Source organism: Manduca sexta, chromosome 23 (assembly GCF_014839805.1).
Source record: "Manduca sexta isolate Smith_Timp_Sample1 chromosome 23, JHU_Msex_v1.0, whole genome shotgun sequence".
NCBI lineage: Eukaryota > Metazoa > Arthropoda > Insecta > Lepidoptera > Sphingidae > Manduca > Manduca sexta.
In genome coordinates, this window is record NC_051137.1 from 14,770,862 (window position 1) to 14,787,827 (window position 16,966).

The 16,966-nt window shown below is 35.3% G+C and overlaps 1 protein-coding gene across 5 annotated transcripts in view; it reads right to left on the reverse strand.

The window, feature by feature from the left end:
- LOC115445980 (zinc finger protein ush) overlaps positions 1 to 16,966 on the reverse strand; it is a 220,512-nt gene that overhangs the window by 71,437 nt on the left and 132,109 nt on the right. Inside the window, exon 1 of one of the 5 annotated variants that reach the window (XM_030172512.2) lies at positions 565 to 982. The exons of the other annotated variants lie outside the window; for them this stretch is intronic. The gene's annotated coding sequence lies outside the window, so the exon portion shown is untranslated. Of the gene's footprint in view, positions 1 to 564; positions 983 to 16,966 lie in introns of those variants that run through there. 5 annotated transcript variants of the gene reach the window in all.

A 16,966-nucleotide genomic window follows, 5' to 3' on the forward strand; every position in this document is an offset into this window, starting at 1 on the left:
TGGGAGGAGAGAATAGACTCCGAATTTTATATTAGTACTCTATAGCAACCATTAGAAAAGTCAAAATGTAAATAGTAGATAATATATTTGTTGGAGATCATGAATTTTACTATGTAATGTTGGGGTTGATGCGATTTAGGGTGGAATTCCATTGTCACATTTATTCGCTGGTGCAAACCGAATATACTGCTACTTTAAACAATTACTTTATTTAAAAAATAATGTAAAATTTAAAAACATCCATTAAGCTAAATAATATGAATTACAATAAAAATATTGAACTTATTTATATAAAAATAAGGTATTCTAATAACTAAAATAGGTTTGATTAAATCATTTTGTAATCTACTTTTCAATTTTGCACGCACAGTGACACAATAATCAATATTTCGGACAAAATTAATTTCCCGACTAGTTACTGAGACGCAATTAAATCCAAAGAAAAACGTATTGGAGGCAAAGAAATAGCCACGTCTGCAGCCAAACTGTCAATTTGACAGTCGAATGTTCAATATTACTGTCGTAATACTTACTACATTTAAAAAAAATAATAAACATACATACATAGCTTACGGCCGTGTCTTCATCTTTGATAAGAAAACCAACCCTACGGCAGAAACTTTGTAGTACCAAATATGTCTTTAAATTAACTAATATTTATTTGCATTCACTTTAAAAATAAACACGGCGCACAGTGTTTCGAAAAGATATTTTATACAAAAATTAAAATTATTTATTTATTTATTTACCTACAAATAAAATCATTTCCAAACAACACGAGAGCCGCGTGGTGTCGGCAAGTGGTTGAGCACTGACTGGCGTCCGACCGGCGCCTTTATCACGACGCTGATAAACACTTAATCAAGCGCGATTTTTACGATTCCCCTGTATCGGCCGACACGGCGGATTACACAACGTGATAACGATCAAAATTATTATACGTATGTGTACATTTTATTAAGATACACATCTGTACATGCGGATATTATCACGGATAGGAAAAAAAAATCAACTTTATCGCATATCTGATTTGATGATATGGTTAGCAAGGTCAGGATTTAGTTTTCGGATTTTTCAAGATAGCTAACAAAATATATTTCTGTACTTCCTAAATGTGGCGATATCATTTCGATATTTCAATCATTGATAAGCAAGTAACTAGTAAAATTATAAAAATAAACATTGTTTTCCCATGTTATAGATAGAAGCCAAATAGTATGTATTTATGTAGTCAGTGATAGTATATTTATCTCATTTGTTACATGTGCTGAAATAATTATTACACAATAAAACCAACGAACGGAGTTCGTGGCACAAAAAATAATCAACTAAATGAGCTACAGATATAGAATTTTTCTCTTTAAACTTTCAAATTACTAGATTAAGTCTAAATTTGTTGCCCGTCATAGATAATTCAGATATTTGCAATTAGGTTGCGTTCACTTATCTAACGAGAGCTGTGTAAAACGGGTGTTACAAGTCAAACTAATAGATATAATGCCTAATATCGTAAGCTTTATCGCTGAACGTACAAATATATTGCAAAACTGTGGCGGTTGGCCCAAAATAGTTTAATTTATTTCAAAAACGTTGTGTTTTTTCGATTAAATTTGTCTCTGCTCAGAATTTTAGACGATTATATCTGCATTCAACTTAATATTCTTTCGGGACATGTTTAGTATCTGCCATGCACGCGATTACTAAATTAAGAAAAGAACCATAGCGGCCCAAGTAAGTGTTTCGCGTTCCGGAATCAGTCATAATTGTGTCGACTGCCGAGGGGTAATCATCTATTGTCTGTCGACATTTAATAGGTAACTTTATTGTGCACGTATAAAAAAAGAAAACGGGCAGTAAAATATAGGCTTCGAAATTACTATTTGTCACTACTATTGAACCCATTTTTGTATCTTACCTGTACATATTTCATTAATTTTTACGTTTTTTAAATGCTTTACACAAAAACAATAAAATTTTGATCAGATACATTAGATACCTACTATATATTATTATATATTTGTATTGTCAATAGCAAGAAAAATGTAAAACTATTTGCTAACTCAAACCAATTCACGGGTAGACGTTAGTTCCTCGATACAGTAATAAATGTAAACGTCGAGTAAATAATTCATTCGCTTTCCAATCGAGTTTGTGATAACATTTTTTTAATATACTTCAAATTTAAAGTAAAATGTTTAACATAGCGATAAAGTTTATTCTGACTGAACTAGGACTAATTTGATAAGAAATTAATTGAAATGTTGTATGTCTGTAGTGCCTACAGAATTCCTTATCTTACAACCCATTACAGTGCTTCCTCACGTTTACAAGGTGTTGGTATATCAAGCTGAATATATAATGGCAAATAGCACATATGGAAATTTAAAAGTATTTATTAAAATTATAAAGTTAATCTACAGGTTATACAATTACTTAACAAAATATAATAAATAAGACTGCTATATTTTCAAAATATTCATAGCGAACGAGCTCTTCACGAAACCATTTCAACAATAAATTCCCGCGACATCACCGTGATTGGCAAAGATACGAACCGCACAGTGGGCACATCAACGTACCCCTCCAAAATATATTCACAAAAAACTGTGTTGACGTTATTCACAGCGATGTATCGTACGTAACACGTCACCTGTCCGCCGTGAGATTTTGATCGCGATCCGCGCGCCTCCATTATGTTTGCTCAGCCGTCAAAAATTCTTTTGTCCGCTGCAGATAAGCGGCGAACCACTGGCGCTCACTACTCATCGCGGGAGACTTTTTTAAACTAATGTCACAATATTATTGTATATGGATGCGAATGTTGGCAGATTTACGGTACTAAAATTACTCTGTTTGTAGGCATTGCTCATGTTATACTTTTATTAAACGATTTATTTTATATTGCTGTGTATTCTAGAAGATTCCTCTAAGTCAATATTAAATACGCTTAAAACAAAACAAAGCCTGAATAATCCCTCATACGAACTCAAAAAAACATATCACAAATCCATTAACTCCCAAGGAAGCGAACGAGTGTCGACGCGCAAACACCGCTATCGTGCACGACAGACGTAAACTTTTTCAACATTGCACGGAATGAGAATGGCTTAGCTGACGAGCGGCACCTGAGCTGGTATCACATGTCTGCCGCCCCCTGATACGTCACTCATGGAAATTTTCTTACTCGCCTGTGAATTATCGTGTGAAAGTTCAAATTGAAGCGGTTTTTGAATAGCTTCCCTTGTCCGACTTTTTTTAATGTTGCCGCATTGTGCGGTTCGGGTGTTTAACATTGTCTTTGAGTTGATGGTTTTGAAAAGTTCAATATTTTTACAGATATGTTCATGTTAGTTACTCGGTGGTAAGTTTGTCGTTTCCACGAGTCCTTCTTTAGTCTTCCACATGATTTATTTCTCCCGCCAAATAGCAATGTGCACTATTGCGTTTCAGTTTAAAGGACAATCTAATAGCTTTAATTATTAAGCGTTATAAGAACATTAAACGGCTAGTAACTTAGACTTATGTCAGTGCCGTGCAGAGTTTTATAACTTAAAGTTGTAGATTGTATCCTAAACGATTAAGTCTAGCCCAGACGCTAAATATCGCGTGTATTTTCTTTCATACATACACGGCTAAGTGACCCCCCTACACCTGATTGTAAGTGGAGTGAGGTCCAATAGAATGTCAACTGACGAGAGATGATTACCCCTCGACAGTCGACACAATTATGTCTGTTGGAATATACACAGGCTGATCCCAGACGCGACACTTACGTGGGCCACTATGGCGGGTTTTAATACCTTGTGTACGGTGGTCGCTATCCGGGCGGATACAAAATATATCCTACCACCAATGTTCCTCGTCCCGTTGTATGTAAAAACATAAAATTAGAATAATGGACCGTCGCGACTACATACCGTAATATTTCATAAGATTTTCCTTATCCCAATTAGTATGCATTAATGCTCAAATACTTACATTATCATATCTCTTAATCATGATCAATGATTTTATACATCAGATTATGTGTGCCGGTATTAGAAATGTTACTTTCATTAACATAATATCTTTGGAATCAAATATAGAATCGATCAAAGATTAATACACTTATTTAATAACGGAAAACACCTGAACACGTGAACTTTTGAAATGACCTGTAACATCAGTTCCTAATCAAAATAATTTGTAAGACTGTTTTTTTTGACATATCTCAGCGTCTGATGCATACTGCAAATTTAGAGTTACTGATCAAAGCTATGAGTATTTTAATGACCAGATGAAAAGGTTTTCTTCAACCCAAAAACCTACCGTTTGTTCATTCAATTAGATATAAAAAATACTTTGGAATTTACGAAACAAATCATATAAATTGTTTTCTCTACTTGTCATATTCAAAGTGAATGGCCTTCAAACGTAAAAAAAATGTTAGATAGTAAGTTACTAACAGGTAAACCGCAAAGGACGACAAGAATTCCATGAATTAGTTTAGAATCAAAGAGCGTGTGTTTACAATTACATTCAATTTAGCCTTCGTTAATTTCCGGTAGCGGGATCTTCAAATTCAAAGGCCATGGTTGCAAAGCAACAGAAGGCTTGTAATTGAACTGCTAGTCGTCTATCGAATGTATTTAGATGCAAGGATATGGTGTAGACAGAGAGCTATCTAAAGATAATTATTTACAAATCAATTAAAATTAATTAATTGAACGAGCTAAGCAAATCAGCAGTCAAAACTCGCGTCAACAGGCGCCCTCGCATAAAATTGGCAGGTAATTCAACCCGTCCAATATAATATGGTATGCGATAATGCACACGTATACCGATGGGTTTCATTTCCGCACGCGAGCCAACAGATAACAAAGAACTGTTGACATATTTAGAACAAGCCTGAAATCGAGTGGCAACGCCGGCGCGCGGCGACACCAGACAGACGCGTGTGCCGCGAGATTTTAATTTACGAATCCATGTCGCCGACTCGCAGCGCTTTGTGCCCGTCCCGATTGCCTCCTCCGGAATTATGGATTTTTTTAAAAACTGTCACAATGATTGACGTGCGGTGATCGTGCGCTCGCGAATTTCAATCCAACTTTACGACAGTTCGGTGTCTCGCTTGCTTCTCAGTTTTATGAGCGATTGAACGTAATTACTTTATTTGTTGGCTTTTATTGTAGCTTTGTTGAAATAATCTAGATGTATCAACGTACAAGAAGTATTCCTTAGTTTTATTTCATCTCTTAACTTTATATTACCACAATGCTTTCAATGTAAACCTTAAAATGAAAGAATTCTTGGCCTTCCACAATATTGTAACCCTTTTATCCAATGTACAAACGCGACCCAAAACATAATAGCGGGCTAAACCTTCAGAAAACCCACCTGTCTGTGAGCTTTGAGAAAAATTGAAAAATATGAATAGATTTGCACACGGCGCGTATCGAGTGTAGCCACGGTCCATCACTATCTGGTTTCCACACGGGCGCGCGCGATACTCGATAAAATAAGAATATTTCGAGGCGCAACACTATTGTGCGGCGGACCTTCCGAGAAACACATGATATCGTCAAGAAATGTATTGGTTACTTTTTAATGTTGTGTAGGTATTTGCTTAGAAAACTATTAGAAGTTTTAGGGTTCTGCGATATGGAAATATGCTATCAAACATGAAGTTTTTTTTTTTCTTTTAGACAACTATGACTCTACATCCTAAGGAAGCTGTACTACGTTATTTTAAATGTCCCTGACTCTTTCCAAACGGGTAACCGATGTCATCCAGTAATCGCGTGTAATACAACAGATCTTCTGTAGTACCTACACTGTATGGTTATAAAATATGCATTAATACATAAACATTATAAAAAAAAACAGAAATTGCACAAGAGTATTCTGTATTGGCAGAGAATAAAATAAAACAGACATTTTAATCAAAATATGGCGGCGCGCAATAATCCAACATGGCGGTCGGGTTTGATTGCAGATGCAATTGTCACGGGCCGGTGGGCCGACGGGCCGGCGGGCCGAGCCGGCGGGAGCTCCTTGTTTTTAGTCGATTGCTCGATTACTAGCTCCTCGTTTTTCGTCGTGGCCTGCCCGATACCGACGTCCCGTCATATCGCCTTTGTCCGACGTGTACCGCAGGAAAAAATAGGCAAAAATGGCGATAAAAAGTCTCCGCCAGCAAATTGGCCGTTTCTGTTATAAACAACAGAGGTGGAATGTTACGATAGCGAACAATAAATGTCCGATCCGTTTTGGTCGAGAATTTGTCGATTGTTTCGGGCGACATTTTTTTTACCGGTAGTTTTGAGCTGTCACTTTGACGTTTTGTTTTAAGCACGTTCCGTTCATGCTTAATGAACGATCAAGATTGGGGTCTGATTTTTTCAGTTAAATAAATTTTCACGTATTGTTTTTTTTTACTAAACACATTATTTATTATTAATTTTTATTCAGTCTCTGAAACTAACTTATAGAAATCTCTTTTAAATAGAGAATCAGCACGAAATTAAAGCTGAAATCTTAATAGGATGTAGTACAAAAGTGGGAATAGTTTGAGATGCGGCAGACAAAAGCCCTCGGGCAGTCGACGGCCGCAATTGCCCCCGCCCACAGTACTCAGATGTATGACACTTCTCAACACCTTTTCTAAATCGATTGAACGTTAAATGACGCAAACAACATAACCTTACGTTTGTATTCCGAAAAGGTAAATTTGCAAATTAGATATAGATACCAGTTATCGGAATTTATTTTCATCTCATGATGTAATATGGCGCTTGCCAACTAATTTATTATTATCGGTTTAGATTACCACGCCATGCACATAAGTTCTTAACCCTAAACTTTCTACTAAGATCATAAACATTGTAAAAATACTACTAAATTAATGTCAATTTTTTTAAATAAAATCCGCGTGAAATACATGATTTTCTATATCTGTTTGTATATGTAATTGTAACTGTTGACTTAGACTAAGTCCAAGATAACTGTAGCAGATATGTAAAGATCTCCACTCACAAGCAGCAAGACACTGAACAAGCCCATCTTTGTATTAAATTGTCAACAAACATTCCAAGCTAAAATTACTTAAAACACTGTCTAGTTAGATTTAATATGCCAAAGGAAGTTAATGTTAAGTAGGCTCACAAAAACTGAGTTAAATTGCTTCTGTAGTGTGCGGGAAAATTGCATTGATTCAACTCTAGATGTGAGGGCAAATAGAAAAAAATCAAGTTATACATAAACATTTAATTTACATAAGTTTGGATTTAAATTGTTAAATAATAATTAATTTTTTTTTTAAATAATTAAAATTGTTTTTTGATAGCGTGCTTTGGATAATAACCTCTTCTTTAATTGGTAGAGTTAAAGTTATATTTTAAGGCTGATTTATTTATTTAGGACCATAAACGTAGATTAAATTTAAAAATAACATTAATATGTAGGGAAATATGGTTATATTTTCATTGTATCTTAGACAGATAAAGACACGATATGAGTGTTATACAATAATATAAGTTTTCTCTAAAGAAATATTGAAACTAAAATGTCAAATAATATTAATCGTTGAATAATTATTGTTGCTGTGTAGTGTAATCCGACTGTTAATCAACAATTTTGTTAACACCGCCATGCTGCTGAATCCCTAACATTCTATTTCAATAAGGCAACATTTACATGTAATTTGATAGTAAATGTTAAGATCTCTCACAGAAAATGTGTTAATTCAGTTTTTAATAGAAAAGGGAAACCGGTCACTGGCTGTATCTAACCGTCCGTAAACATTGGTGCATTGCTTTAAAGCACTTTTCTTAACCCTATACCGTATCGTAAATATTACAACTAAACATTTATGCAAATACAAGTAATTTATTTACGTATATATCTACCGAGACAATATCGGCTAACGTGCGTTTATCTCAGAAAGCTTGCGGTTCGAGGCGGTGGGGGGTCGCCGGGGGGTCGCGGGGGTCGCACGGGGGGTCGGCATGAATCACCGCCAGTAATGGCCGCCAATACCACGTACAGCACTTACTCAACTACTCTCTGACACAGATAATGGGTACACTGTCATAATCTGTTGCTTCATGAGTTTAATCTAGCGAGGTGGACAGGGTTCGAAGTCTGGAGATATCTATAAAGTTACGACTTGCTGCTAGTGCACGAAATTATTAGCCACATATTGGCTGTCTTGCAAATTATATCACAATTTGCTATAGATTATTGATAGTTAAAAATGTTTAACGACTCTACGAAACATTCGAATTTCGAATCACAAAATTCATAAATTACAAACAGCGCCATCTACCGTCGGCAACGGGAACTAAATCAAGTAAATAACGTTTCAATTCTTGCTCAGCTCAAGTCAGCGAAAATTCCTTTCACAGAAAGATTTCATCCACTTGGCGCCGTATCAATAACCACTCGTGAAAGGGCGGGCCTCGCCGTGGAAAGAGCAAGCGGCGATATCATCTATGAAGCATCATCACGCGGTGCGCTGAGGGGCTGAGCGCGGCTAATCTGCCTTCGCGGACCGATCGCCAATGCCACTTCAAAGGCTTATTGAACAATTATTGACTCCAATTCGGTACCGTAAGCGGAACTTGAATGTAATTTTAAAGTTGTCATGGCTAAGGAACTCGATGCGTACAGCCTATATTTTATAAATTTAATGACATTTTATGATAACGGTTTTATCTAAGGTCTTTTTCATTTTCATAATCCACTTGAAAGCGATAGCCCATTGATTCAAATATTGTATAAAACATCACAATGTCGATTTTCTGTATAGTATTTATTGCGTACAAAAATACATTACATAGCTAAAAATAACTATTTTGTGTTAACTGAGAGCGTTAGTTACACAAACTGCTTTACCAACATTTTATTTCTCATTTTTCTATTCGTTAACTAGGATAATAATTAGGTTGTAGACTAATGCCGAAACACCGTGGGAATATCCTAGCATTTAATGTTTATCGACAATCGATTGCGAGAGCTCAACTCTAATATCGAACTTTCAATGTTACGCAATCGATTAAGTTGGCTAATCGATACCTTGTTATATTTATCGATGTTTGATTACGATTGTAATTAATAACAACCTAAAGCGTTATCGACTAAGGAATAAAATCGCAAATAACACTTACACACAATAATTCTACGAAGGGAAATGATGACAGAAGTAAATCGTACTTACCTGAAAAGAAAAAAATAGTTTAATACAATTTATCTATCTCATACAAAATATGTAATTACTTTTATTATAACTATTATACGACACCTCATGTAGTAGGCATCAAATTGAAGTATTTTTTATGATGTGATGATTGAATATCTCGAACACTAAATAAAGCTCATAATGATAGAAAATCATATTATATTTATTGATTTTGAGGAAAGATATAAGATATAGGGTGAGTTAAGGGGTCATTTATATTTTAAGAAACCTTATTTATCTTACATGTTTCACGTTTTCTTGTAAGTTGTCCTACCCCAGCCGACATGGCTCATCATGCTGTAGAGCAATATGTCTATAAGACAGCTCCAATTGTGCTCTACATAAATCTTTTGCCATAGAAATACGTTACTCTACGAATTTTCCAAAAGTATCTATTTATGTTCTATAATTTCATTATAACAACCGATTCTTAATTTTACCTTTTATTTACCAGGGGAAATATTTAGAAAATTAAAAACCTAAAATAATAAAAACAAATAAACGGACATCACGCCTATATCTTGGACTGACTAGGCAGAGGTGTAACCCAAGCACCCACTTTTGGTTATGTGTCTTGAGTCTTCCGTCCATAGTGGGCGAGCCTATGCCATTTTGGTTACGATTTTCAAATTCCGTGTGATATAAAGTAGACAAACCCATTATTTCTTCGCTCAACCCGGCATTCGAAGCCGGGACCCGAGAGATTAAATTATACCACACATGCAATACAGCTGTTATTGAACAAATCAAATAGATTTATATTACACAAAAAAGGCAATAAGTAGGCACACTCACAACTTTCGCGCTAATTTTAAATTATCTAATCCAAAATGACCAAGGAAGTGAAAACGTAATGCCTACTAAATTAATTGACATTTAGCAATCGCGCTAAGTTAAAGCCGTTAGGATAACAAGCCGCGCCATTCTAGATGATAAATGTAAATAATACAAATATCCTATTGAGTCAAGAAGCATTATAAAATATAAAGTTTACGACACCAAAGTGCAATGAATCAAAAGCGAAACAATGTGATTATCCTCTTGCGTTCTAGTGTTGAGGGGGTGGTGCGAGTTATAAGAGAACAGCGGTTAAAAAAAATGTATTGTAACATCAATGGTATGAAATCATTATTTTCAAAGTAATGTTTTAACGTTTTTGTATAATATATCTAAAAATATCAAAGCGCATAAAATACGAAAAAAAAAAAAAAATATCGTCCAGTGACGAAGCTCAAAATCCAAGCTATTAGTGGTTAGGGATTCAAAGTGTGGAATCTCCTCACAATGCGTGCCACAATTGTTATTATAGATTTTTAAATTGTCCATCTATTTTTGGGAGTATGAACGTGAGATTCAAAAAGAAAATATCGAAAACGCACTACACAATTATTTCGATACAATTCGATACGATCTTATGGCCTCAAAGTAATATAAAAAAATATTTTTAAGAGCACGTGAATGATCTTCGGTGATTGAAGTAATGTAAGTTTTTGGAAACTGACTTAAATAGTATTTTAAAAATAATATTAAAATGTTACTGTTAGTAGGTGTTCATTGGACGGTTAATCCATAGGCTGAACAAGCGGGTTGGCGATCCCAGGGACACAACTCTTCGCACCTTTGTTAATTCTTGTCAACAGTCTAGGGGGGATGCTGGGTTCTACCGCCTGTAATCAGCTGGGGAAGGGAAGGGAATGTATAGAAACAGGAAAAATATAAAAATGATGATGATGTTATTAGACGCAGGTCCGTCTGCCTCAGACATGTCACCACAGCCATGTCAATGACCGCCGCCTAGCAGTGTGAAAAATCACTATTTTCCTTTAAAACATGTGATTGAAAAATTATTACTTTTTAATTAAAACTTAAACAACAAACACAAGATATTACAAACCTTTCTATAAACGCTACTTCTTCCCACATACGCCCGGAGTTCGACAAGAGGCGAGCGCAGGAAATGAAACGGCCCGGAGGAGGCTGCGATAAATCCACCGCTCGCACAAAGAACTTGCCACTTCTTGCACCTCTTTATTAGCTGCGAATGTTCGCGACAAATTGACCCGCGACTGTCTTGCGATCAAGGAATTGAAAGGAAGTCCACACGAATTCTTATTTTTACCTAACCAAGATATGCTCTTTAAGTTCCTGTGATCAAGAAATAATGCCTCTACGCAACCTGATATTAACAATGTCGTGGTTTTTAATTTGTAATAGATTACGATCAAGGAATCAGCCAAGTACTGTCAAAATTATTTCGCCAATCTATGCTTAGTTATAATACAAATTTACTCGATCAGCTGTAAGTCAACGCCATCTTGTCTTCTAATAAGGTTTAAGTAAACTAGGAAAGCGTTGATGTTTTTGACAGCCATTTAAGCAATTCTTAATCGCCTCTTAACGCTTAAATAAGTTTATAAATAAGACTGTTAATGTTTATCTTGTGATTAACTATCGCATTCCATCAGAATTAAATTTGTACAGGATTTATTGTGCTTATAATCAGCGATAGATGACTTCTCTTTACATTCTAAAAAATCTATTAAATTATATTGATTATAATCGAATTTGGTGTACATCGGCGAATAAGTAGGTATTTGTTATGAGATTGTGAAGTTATGATACTGTAGAGTGTTATGCACCATGGTTAATTATAAATTTATTTATAAGACTATTGTACTTAGTAAACTATATATTATTGACGCACATACGACATCCGTAAAACCAAAATCGATAATCTAACCTAAATTATACAGTATTGAAATTAAATCATAATTTAGGAAATCACAACTCTTAGATAAATGCAATAGCTAATTTGGTCCAGAAGGTTAAGTAAACTTTAGTCTACCAGTCTATGGTGTAATAAATATAATTCAAACTACATCATTAACACGCAAACAATATCGTTTTCACGGAATACTGCAATGAAATCATCAGTCATCGACTTTGTTTTATTTTCCTGTCATAATTTGCTCATTAATTTCATACATGACATTAATTAATGCGAAATATATTATTAATTATACTTGTACTGGATATTTTAATTCCATCATCTATTACATTCGTTAATTATGAATCCGATATAAAACTTACTAGGTACCTGTTATTTTGTATACGATAGGCCATTTTGGGAAGTATGTACTATTTCTTTGTGATTTTCTGGAACCAAGGAATAGAGAGTAACCACTGTTGTTTATCGGTTTAGGATTGAAAGCTGTATGCTCTCTGCACTTAGGAATTTAACAGCTGATTCTGCCAGCACAGCAGAATTATTATGAATGATTGCCGCGGAGGTTAACACTGCATCTAATTTTCAGCATTCAATGGACTTGTGAAATATGTAGCAAAACGTAATAGTAATGCAGGTGTTCAGTGATATGATAACTAAAACCAATAAACGTAACATCGTTCAGGTGACACTTTTTGCCAAGATGTAGCTATTATATTTCTGGACTAATTAGGTGGGTAGGTTATGAAAATTGCCATTAATTTCAATTATTTCGACGGGGTTGTGTGCTCAAAATGCGCTCGCACTTTCATAAATAAAATTGGGTTCATAACATACAAGAATAAGACCAGAAGAACTACATTTATCCTGCCTCAGTCTGTGTTGAATATGCCTATGGCTGCAGTTTTTAAGGTTAAGTGTATTGCAAATTAAATGTATTGTTTACATCGATAGGTTAGAAAAGCCGTCATTTTTTGGAAGAAATAGACTAAACATTTGAAAAATATAGGAAAGAGTAGAATTCAAAGCAGAGAGACATTTGGATAATCAGTAATACGTTATTGACAGAAACATTACAAACGCGACCAAACATTGAAATAAAACAGATGAACCGCTAACAGAGTGTTAATATCATAATACATTATCCGACATCATAGTTCACAAATCCCATTAAAACGAAAACCCTTTCGAATACAAATAAACACGAGCTATTTTATATTCAAAACAATCGTTCAGTATAAACTGAAGTTGAAAATAACAAGGACGCGCCAACGGGTGCCCATCTGTTTCAGGAAATTAGTACAGCATCCACACTGGGATTATTGCGAAATAAGATATTGTTCACTTCAATCTATTCGTTCATTCGTTCATTTTCATTCGTTTGAACCGTTCCTTTGTTTGTTGGCGCGAAATTTGGAGTTACACGGAGCGTGACGCGGAGATCCGCTTAGATAGTTCATTTGTTCATTCAATTTGCTTGTTTATCTTTTGTTTGCATGTGTTTATTGTAGTATGAAAGGTTTTGATATTCTTACGGATACGTTCAATGGAAACTACTTTTGTAGTTCATTATTCGTATCTTGTTATATTTACTTGAAACATTACATTCTTATTCTTTGAAATTACCGTCTTCGCAATGGCATTGGCTGAATTTTTAAAAACAGAATCTGCGACTTTATAATTCATTCTGATATTAATTCATTTGATACTCAAAGTGCATATTTATTTGTAGATATAAGCCTAAAAGGTAATATATTTCCTTCAACATTATCTTAAGATATTTGCGTTACATAAAACTTACTAACATTCCAATAACATCCGAAATCCTTTTTCCAAATACCTTAATCATTGCTAAAACACCAAAATGAGGAATCAAACAGCATGTTCTAGTATTTATGTGTGAGGTTAGAAAAATAAATATCGATATGGGTGACGGACGGCCGGTCGGAATAGGAAATTGCGCGAGCGGCCATGTCGTCGCGTCTTGTCAACTCACTTGATGCCTGTTATTGAATTTTTGCGTTGCTTTTTATGTAGATTTCAAATGAAACGGGAGATTGCGTGCGATATTTGTATCGTTTGGACTGTTAGTTTTTAAAATGTTTTGAATATCGATGTAGATTGACTAAGTTATAGGAGGTGGAACGGTTTGCTTTACATTAGGAGTGTTTTTGAGTTATTAAGGTAACTAATTTCTAACTTATTTCTGAGGTAACAAATCTTTAGTAATATCTTCTTCATTTTTGTTTTGCAAATTTTAACCAAATATATGTAAAAAATAAGATTATAGATACTTATTCCACATTTCAATAATTGAAGTCGATAAATGTTGCTGATTTAAAGGAGACATCTTAAGAAAATGGTGCATTGTTTAGTTCTGCATTCTCATTGACTTCTCTAAATTTAATAGCATTCTTATAAACAACTGTAGCGCAGTTGCATTCTAGAGGGCTTGCCCTTTTATTGTTACAATATTAACATCTGTAGTGCAGTCGTATTCCAGAAGGCCTGGAATCATCACAATGTAGCTAGAGGATACAACTTCCGTGGTGTTATTGGAGATATGTCTTCTAAAAACTAGGTATCGTATCTTCGAGTAATAAGAATTTTTTCTCTGATCCATAATCGCTCGTAATCAGTAAACCTTTATGTAGTGTACTGGTGTACGTTTTTCTTGATATCATTTTTGTTTTAAAGAAATGTCAGTTTGTAAATAAATGGATTCAAAAGAACAAACTCCGAATATTATTTCCACGTTTCTTAGAATTCTACTCTTTAACCTCTAGCCGTTTCTGGACAGAAGTAACGTGTGTGACCATCAGGCATTACTTTATCTACATGACTAAGATTGTTTATTCTTACAATTCAATAAGTTCGATTTTAATGCGGAAACATTTTTTCACATTGCATCATTGTTCGAGCCTCGCACATTGTGCATAATGATGTGTGGGTTATCGATATCGATGAATCACCGGTGATTCATAGCGATGCGTTACGTTATCATATATGGAGATTTGCTGTTTATCTTTGTTCGTTGTGTAAGGTTATTGAATAAGCGCTGTTTTATGTAGTGGAGGTGTTTGTACTGCTGAAGGATGTGTTTGTTCTTACTTGTTACTAATTATCTGGAGTGTAATGGTGTTTAATTTGTCGGAGTCCCTTTCCTCCATTGAAGCGTCCTCGGCTTGTTCTTTAAAAGTAGAGTTTACCTATCTGTTTAAAGTAAAAAAAGACAAATTCAAGAGTTTAAAAGTGCCTTTAATATCTCCAAGAATATTTCTAAAAGATATTGCGTACTTTGACCTCAATTCCCAACTGCTGAATTCCCTAAAAACCATATCAAAACCGTCCATAAATCAATAAAATCTAATATTTGGACACCACAACATCCGCGCGTAAACGGTCCGCTCGCTGCACAGATTTCAATATAATGATAAGGCGGGACACAGACGATCACTAGATGTATGCGTCGTCACGAAACTCGCCAATATCCGACGGAGAATTGAAATATCTGACCTATCCCCTCACTAACCCTCCCTGAGGGGCGAGGGGCGTGAATATATGATTCGCATTCGCGTGGGAACTGTTTGTCACGCTTTGAGGGATTCGGGATTTCTTGGCATTATTTTTATTTCAGTTACAGTCACTTATCGCCAAATATAAAATATCGTTATATAACTATTTAGTAAAATTTACAAATACTTGGTCTATAAGAAAGAGTTGCACAACTTGCACGAAGATTAGAAAAAATTACAACTTACTTATTCGTTTATAATAAACAGTTTAACAACTTGCACGAGGAAACATTGATAATAATGTACTGATATAGCGGACTTTCCATCTGTGAGAAATGATTAATGTGTTTGTGCTCATTAAGACGTAATGCAAAGGCCACATTTTCTACAGATCAATACTGAATGTTGGAAAGACAGACATACCGAATGGTACTTGCATCATCAATGGAATAACATTAGGCAAAGAAAGTTGGCATTCCGCGGCATGACCGTCTGTACCGCGTCTAGCCGGGCCTACACGGATGCCCGATACAGACTGCTTTCGCGCCAACAAACACCCTTACACACGTAGCCATGTCTTACGCGTTAGCAATCAATTGGCAATCTTCGAACTCAAAAATAAAGTTCAGAATCGACTGACGTAACAAACTGCATTTGTAACCGACTCCACAGTCTATTCCGTTGGAATTAGAATTTAAATTTCGAACCACCTACCAACCTTATTCTAAACAAAGGAATACGCACCTTAAAAGACAAGTTTAAAATTCAATTCGGTGTAACAGTAGCTGGTTGTATGCACTCTTGTGCGCGCGAATGTTGGCGCAGCAAAAGGCAGTGCGCACGCGCATCGACTGGCCAATTCGTACGATCGATGCGATCTGGGATCGGTAACGGAACCCGGCCGTGTGAGCGGACTCATTAAAGGGCCCGTGATTCATGCCGTTTTAATTTTGCACCACGTCGGGTATGTGTGTCGGCACAACGGTCATTATCAATGTCAATGCTTCAAGCTTTTTGCATTGTCTGTTTTCATTCTGAGCAGGATCAGGGATAAAACTTCTGTAAAATAAATTGACGTAACTACATGAAAATCATACAACTTAATGACACTTTTTTGCACAAATTTCACATTCACATGGATTACAAATTAAATAATGCAATGTTTTACTTAATTTCAATACCGTCTTTATTAACATAAACACACTTGTAAGTACAAAAAGCTACATTTACCAAAGCTACCCGTGAACTGCCTTATCTGGAGTCTTATCAGCTCTCTTATCAGCGCGTTATCGGTGCATTATCGGTCCTTTATCAGCATGCAGTCGTTAGTCGACGAGCAGCGAGCGTTAAATCGAAGTCAATCAACATTAAAAACCCATTTTAAGTTAATTTTTGTTATAATTAGTATATTAAGTAAGAGCACTAGAAAGGTCCTTTGGTAGTAAAGTTACAAATAGTCTTTAGAAATATCTTTATCCTTTGGTTAGTTAATGCTTTAGGAAAATATAG